Source organism: Orcinus orca, chromosome 20 (assembly GCF_937001465.1).
Source record: "Orcinus orca chromosome 20, mOrcOrc1.1, whole genome shotgun sequence".
NCBI lineage: Eukaryota > Metazoa > Chordata > Mammalia > Artiodactyla > Delphinidae > Orcinus > Orcinus orca.
In genome coordinates, this window is record NC_064578.1 from 50478952 (window position 1) to 50484946 (window position 5995).

At 48.7% G+C, this 5995-nt stretch overlaps 1 non-coding gene across 1 annotated transcript; it reads right to left on the reverse strand.

Moving 5' to 3' along the window:
- On the reverse strand, positions 1-73 carry TRNAG-CCC (transfer RNA glycine (anticodon CCC)). Its single transcript has one exon. It is a non-coding gene; the product is annotated as a tRNA-Gly (tRNA).
- Between the last annotated feature and the right edge of the window lie 5922 nt (positions 74-5995).

Genomic DNA, 5995 nt, shown 5'->3' on the forward strand with positions numbered 1-5995 from the left:
TTCCCTGACCAGGGATCGAACCTGGGCCCCCTGCATTGGGAGCGCAGAGTCTTAACCACTGGACCACCAGGGAATTCCCTAAACATTTTTTTAAAGAATATATATATATATATATATATATATTTTTTTTTTCGGTATGCGGGCCTCTCACTGTTGTGGCCTCTCCGGTTGCAGAGCACAGGCTCCGGACGCGCAGGCTCAGCGGCCATGGCTCACAGGCCTAGCCGCTCCACGGCATGTGGGATCTTCCCGGACTGGGGCACGAACCCGTGTCCCCTGCATCGGCAGGCAGACTCCCAACCACTGCGTCACCAGGGAAGCCCTAAAGAATATATTTTTATCAAGAACTGACTAGATGGGGACTTCCCTGGTGGCGCAGTGGATAAGACTCCGTGCTCCCAATGCAGGGGGCCTGGGTTTGATCCCTGGTCAGGAATGAGATCCCACATGCATGCTGCAACTAAGAGTTCACATGCCACAACTAAGGAGACTGCCTGCTGCAACTAAGGCCTGGTACAACCAAATAAATAAATAAATATATATATATATATATATATATATATATTTTTTTTTTTTTTTTTAAAAAAAAGGAACTGACTAGATGTCAGGAACTGTTCCAACACCCACGGACACAACAATGAACCCAATGAACCAAGGAGATAAACGATCAGCTTTTGTGGCAGGCAGGACATTTCAGAGTGTGGAGGGGAATTACAATGTCAAGTTGTGAAAACCACAAAGAAGGCATTTATTCAGGTTGTCCTTGAATAAGATTTCAACATTTTGTCCAACCAGGTGTTCACGGCCCATCTCTCACCCTCTGTTTTGCTCTACGCAAACTTAAGTCTGGCTTGTCTCCTCCCCCCAGGCCCTCAACTATAGCTTCCCTCTTCTCCGAAGGACTGAAAAGTGGGACATGCCTCCTCATCAGCTTCTCCTGAGAACGCACTGACCCCAGGAAGACACACTTCCTGTGTGTCTTGCAAACCACCATGGTTACTTTTCCTCACCTAGGCAACTTCCCCTTGACTGCGAAACCCTCTTACCCTAGATAAGCAATGTCTTTTTCTGTCTGACTTTTAAGATGCTTGCAGATTTTGTTTGTTTTTTGGCTGCACCACGTGGCTTGTGGGATCTTAGTTCCCCGACCAGGGATTGAACCTGGACCCTTGGCAGTGAAAGAGCGGAGTCTTAACCACTGGACCGCCGGGGAATTCCCGCTTGCAGATTTCGGCGCTCAGAGCATTCTCTCTACTGCAGTGGGCTTTTTGAATAAAATTAACTCTGTCCGGAGTATTTGACACCTCCAGAAAGTCCTTGTGTGTTCTTCATTAAGTTACTTCCGAGATACTTTCTAGTTTTTTTATCGCTCTTGGGAAGGTTATCTGATTTTCTGTTAATTTCCTGGTTGGTTATTGCTGGTATATAGCAGTTTTCTTGACAAACTAACACCTCTCCACTTTTTATCCTCCCCACACCCAGGTATTCTCTTCCTTGTAAAAATGATTTCAAGGATGTACTCCAGAAAGTGAACATGTGAATCCAGGGAAGAGAAGGCTATGGGTTGTAAGGGTTTTACATGTGAGGGAACAAGGTGTCCCTGTGACAACAGACTGAATAACTGGCTTTATGAGATTCTGGGTAATACTTATTTTCTTCTTCCCATTTTTTGGGGGGGAGGAGGGAGTTTTCCAAAATATTTTACCATTAAGATTGCTTTGGGGACTTCCCTGGTGGTGCAGTGGTTAAGAATCCGCCTGCCGGGGCTTCCCTGGTGGCGCAGTGGTTGAGAGTCCGCCTGCCGGTGCAGGGGACACAGGTTCGTGCCCTGGTCCGGGAGGTTCCCACGTGCCGCGGAGCGGCTGGGCCCGTGAGCCATGGCCGCTGAGCCTGCGCGTCCGGAGCCTGTGCTCCGCAACGGGAGAGGCCGCAACAGTGAGAGGCCCGCATACAGGAAAAAAAAAAAAAAAAAAGAATCCGCCTGCCAATTCAGGGCACACGGGTTCCAGCCCTGCTCCAGGAAGATCCCACATGCCGCGGAGCAACTAAGCCCGTGCGCCACAACTACTGAGCCTGCGCTCTAGAGCCTGTGAGCCACAACTACTGAGCCTGTGTGCCACAGCTACTGAAGCCTGCGCGCCTAGAGCCTGTGCTCCACAACAAGAGAAGCCACGACAATGAGAAACCCGTGCACCTCACGAAGAGTAGCTCCCACTCGCCGCAACTAGAGAAAGCTCACGTGTAGCAATGAAGACCCAATAAATAAATAAAATTAAAAAAAAAAAGATTGCTTTTGTAACCTGGGGTGGGGGGTGGGAGAGAGGAGAAATGTCATTTTGGGTTTTTTTCCCAGCTTTATTGAGATATAATTGTTGTATAAGATTGGGTTTAAGATGTACAGTGTGATGATTCGATATACATATATATTGCAAAATGCATATCACAATATAATGTTAGCTAACAGCTCCCTCACTTCACACGGGTACCATTTTTTTCAGTGTGTGTTGAGAACATTTAAGATCTGTTTTTCTGTGCTTTCACTGCCGAGGGTGCGCGTTCAGTCCCTGGTGGGAGAGCTAAGATCCTGCCAGCCGCGTGGCATGGTAAAGAAAAAAAGTTAAAAGATCTACTGTCTTAGCAACTTTCAAGTATACAAGAGAGTACTGTTACCTGTACTCCTTAGATCCGCACAATGCATTCATCTTCTAACCGGAAGTTTGTATCCTTTGTCCACCTTCACCTATTTCCCAAGAAACATCATTCTGAAAGCAGAAATGTCAGGGCAGGCCAAGCTGGGGCCCTTCCCATTGCCCCCTGAGCTGTTCTGTTCCCTGTGGCTTCCTGGATGTTTGCCTCAGCTTCAGCGTCCTATCCATCACTGGACCTGGATATCCCTCTGGTGGACACAGACTTGCCGCCCACTTGTGGTAAGTAAGAGACATGAGGAGATGAAATGGAGGGGTCTGAAGGCTCTGATGGGAGCCTTGTTCTCCCTGCCCCTCAGACCCCACCTAACCCTGAACTGCTCATTCATCTCTGCTAAAAGCAACTCCCCCTTCTAATCTCAAGACTTTGCCCCCCAGGCTGCCGGACCTTCCCTCCCTCCACCTTTGTGTCCCCCTCTGGGATTCCCTTCCTTTCCCTCCCCCCACTTCCTTGGCCCCCAGCCCATCCAAGGATCAAGACTCTCCTTTAGTGTCTCCACTTACCTGAAAATTATCCTACTACACTGATCTGGTTAGAACAAGAGAATTTTCTGCGAAATGCTAGTAAATTGTCATCATCAGTCTACAAATCTATGATTTCCATGTGAATGATGTCCTTTTAGGTGCGATGTCCTTGTTCAGTGTTAAACCTGCACAACTGTACAAGGCGATCATATGTCCTATACACCTGGCAGATGCCCAGAAAGCTGGGTCTTTCCTGGACACCCATCCATCCATCCACTCCATCCACTCTCCAGGCTTTCCTGCATTCCTCTCCCACAAGATGTGGTCTGTGTGTTTATCTCTTAGACGACCGCTGGCTTGGAGCACTGGCTATCTGTCTTAACAAAGTCCTTCATGAAGACACATCAGATCATCCACGAGGCGTAGCAGAAGCAACAGACAGAAGGCTGGATAAAGTGAGCTGTGTGGGGAAGAGAAGGGTGAAGTAGAGGCCTTTCAGGGAAGATGCAGAGCCTGCTCTTGCAATTTCTGGGACACGCTGGGGAGAAAGGGAGGGGTCCAGGGTGAAGCAAGGCTTAGTGCGAAGGGGTCATCTCCCCGCTCTCCCCTCTTCCTCCACCAGCTTGTCCCATCTCCTCCTCACTGCAGACCCTCCTCTATAGTTGTGCTGTGACTCTGAGGACACCCCAGGGTGACGGCTGGGTCCCCTACAAGAGTAACAGCTCACGCAGCAGAAGGTTTCACATGCCCCTCAAAGACAGCAGATGCCTGGGGCACGAAAAAGAGAGTCAGTATGTTAGATCCACACTCGCTGCCCTCCTATACCTTCCTCTCTACAACAGGGGCTAGAAGCCTGCAAACTACGTTTCTCCATCTCCTTTGCCAGATGGTTTCCTGTTAGTTTCTGTCAGTTGGAAGGCATAAAAGCAAGAAGCTTTCTTCCCCCCTGGCTTCTGGTGACGCCCTGAGGGAAGGTTGCCAAACTCAAGCTTCAGAAGTCCTGCTCAGGCAGCCTGGTTCCTACTTCAGCAACATAGCAGTCTCTGGGTGACACCGTCATTTTCTTGTTACACTGACCCTGGGGATTCTAGCAGCTTCCCGCAGCTACTAATCGGTGGTAACCCCATTATGCCTCTTTTACTCCTCCAGCCCTTCCAGCCTCTTGGTGTCCAATTCCCTGTATTACATTCCCTCTGGTTTAAATGCCTGGAGTGGTTTCAGTTTTCCTGATCAGATACTGATCAAGAGGGGAGGAAGGGCATCGCTCTGGATTCCTCTGACAACCGCAAGCCCTGGGGCTCTCTCTCCCCAAGAGTAAGATGACTCTGGAGCCAGACTGTCTGTATTTGGAGACTGACTTTGCCACTCAGTAGCTGTTGATCTAGGACAAGTTGCTTCGTCTCTCTGGGCCTCCATTTCTTCATTTGTGAAATGGGAACATAATAAGACCTACTTCATGGAGTTCTGGAAATTATTCAATACATGCAAACACCCAGCCCAGGGCCAGCACCATCTCACGTACTGTGTGTGTATGTGTTAGCGGTTATTGTTTTAGTACATGTGATAGCATGTGAGGCCTTAAAATGGTTCTGGCTGTCTGTTCTAGACCGACTCAGATGATGCCAGGTAAGTTAGTTCTCTGTTTTTTCCATTCCCTGTAAAGTGAGGATCTAGCATGGAACGGTAGGACAGAATTATGCAGTTTTCTGCGTATATAATCTAATCTTCTTAGGAGCTACATTTTTCTTTTGTTTTGTTTTGTTTGTTTGTTTCTTGGCTGCACAGCTTGTGGGATCTTAGTTCCCTGACCAGGGAGTGAACCCAGTGCTCCCTGCAGTGGAAGAACCAGGGAAGCCCTGGAATTTCTTATTTAACTTTTTAATTAAAGCATCACACACATCCATTTTCATCATTGTGGAACATTCTAGTGGGCACTGCTGGTTGAGAGAATAAGACACAGAGAATGAGGTATCATAGTATTTAGAAGAGCAGCCTGAAAGTAAGGGGGAGGGAAGGGAGCAGGAAGTTGGCAGGAAATACCTAAAGTTGACATATTTTGAGAGAAACAGAGTAACCACCAGAAGAAATAAGAAAGAATGTGAAAGGTTTTGCTTTTCAAGTGGGCTACTGGGGATATGGTGGAATGGACAGGGCGGGTGCTAAGGACTGAACTGTGTCTTCCCAAAATTCATACGTTGAAGCTCTAACCCTCAATGTGACTGTTATTTGGAGACGGGGCCTTTAAGGAGGTAATTAAGGTTACATGAGGTCATAGGTTGGGGCCCTGATCCAATAGGATTAGGGCCCTTAGAGGAGACACCAGTTTTCTCCCTCTCTCTGGCCCAACAAACCCTCATCCCTGGGTCCCACCCCTCCCCACCCCCAGCTCACACATTGGCTGGAACAGGCTTAGGGGCGTGGCCTCCACACAAACCTGGTGGTGAATCTCTGGGTGCAGCAACCGAGGCTTTAAGATAATGACGCTCCCTGCAGTGAGAGATCCAAGCCACCACACCTCCTCAGCTGGCAATGTAGCCCCTGGCATGGCACCTGCAAACAATGAGGGATGCCTGGGAGAAATGGGGAGGGCTGATGTGGAAAACATTAGTCCTGGTCTCCAAATATTTCCAGCTCTCCGCCTCCTGGCCACTTGGTAGAATTGCACCTCCCCATCCCCTTGAAGTGAGGCTGGCCCCCTTACTCGCTTTAGCTAATGAAACGTAGCCAAAGCAAAGTCCTTGGCTTTGGGGAGGGAGCATTTAAGAGCTGGTGGGCTCTTCTCCACCTCCCTCACTGCTGCCAAGTTGTTCCAGGGGTAGTGCTTC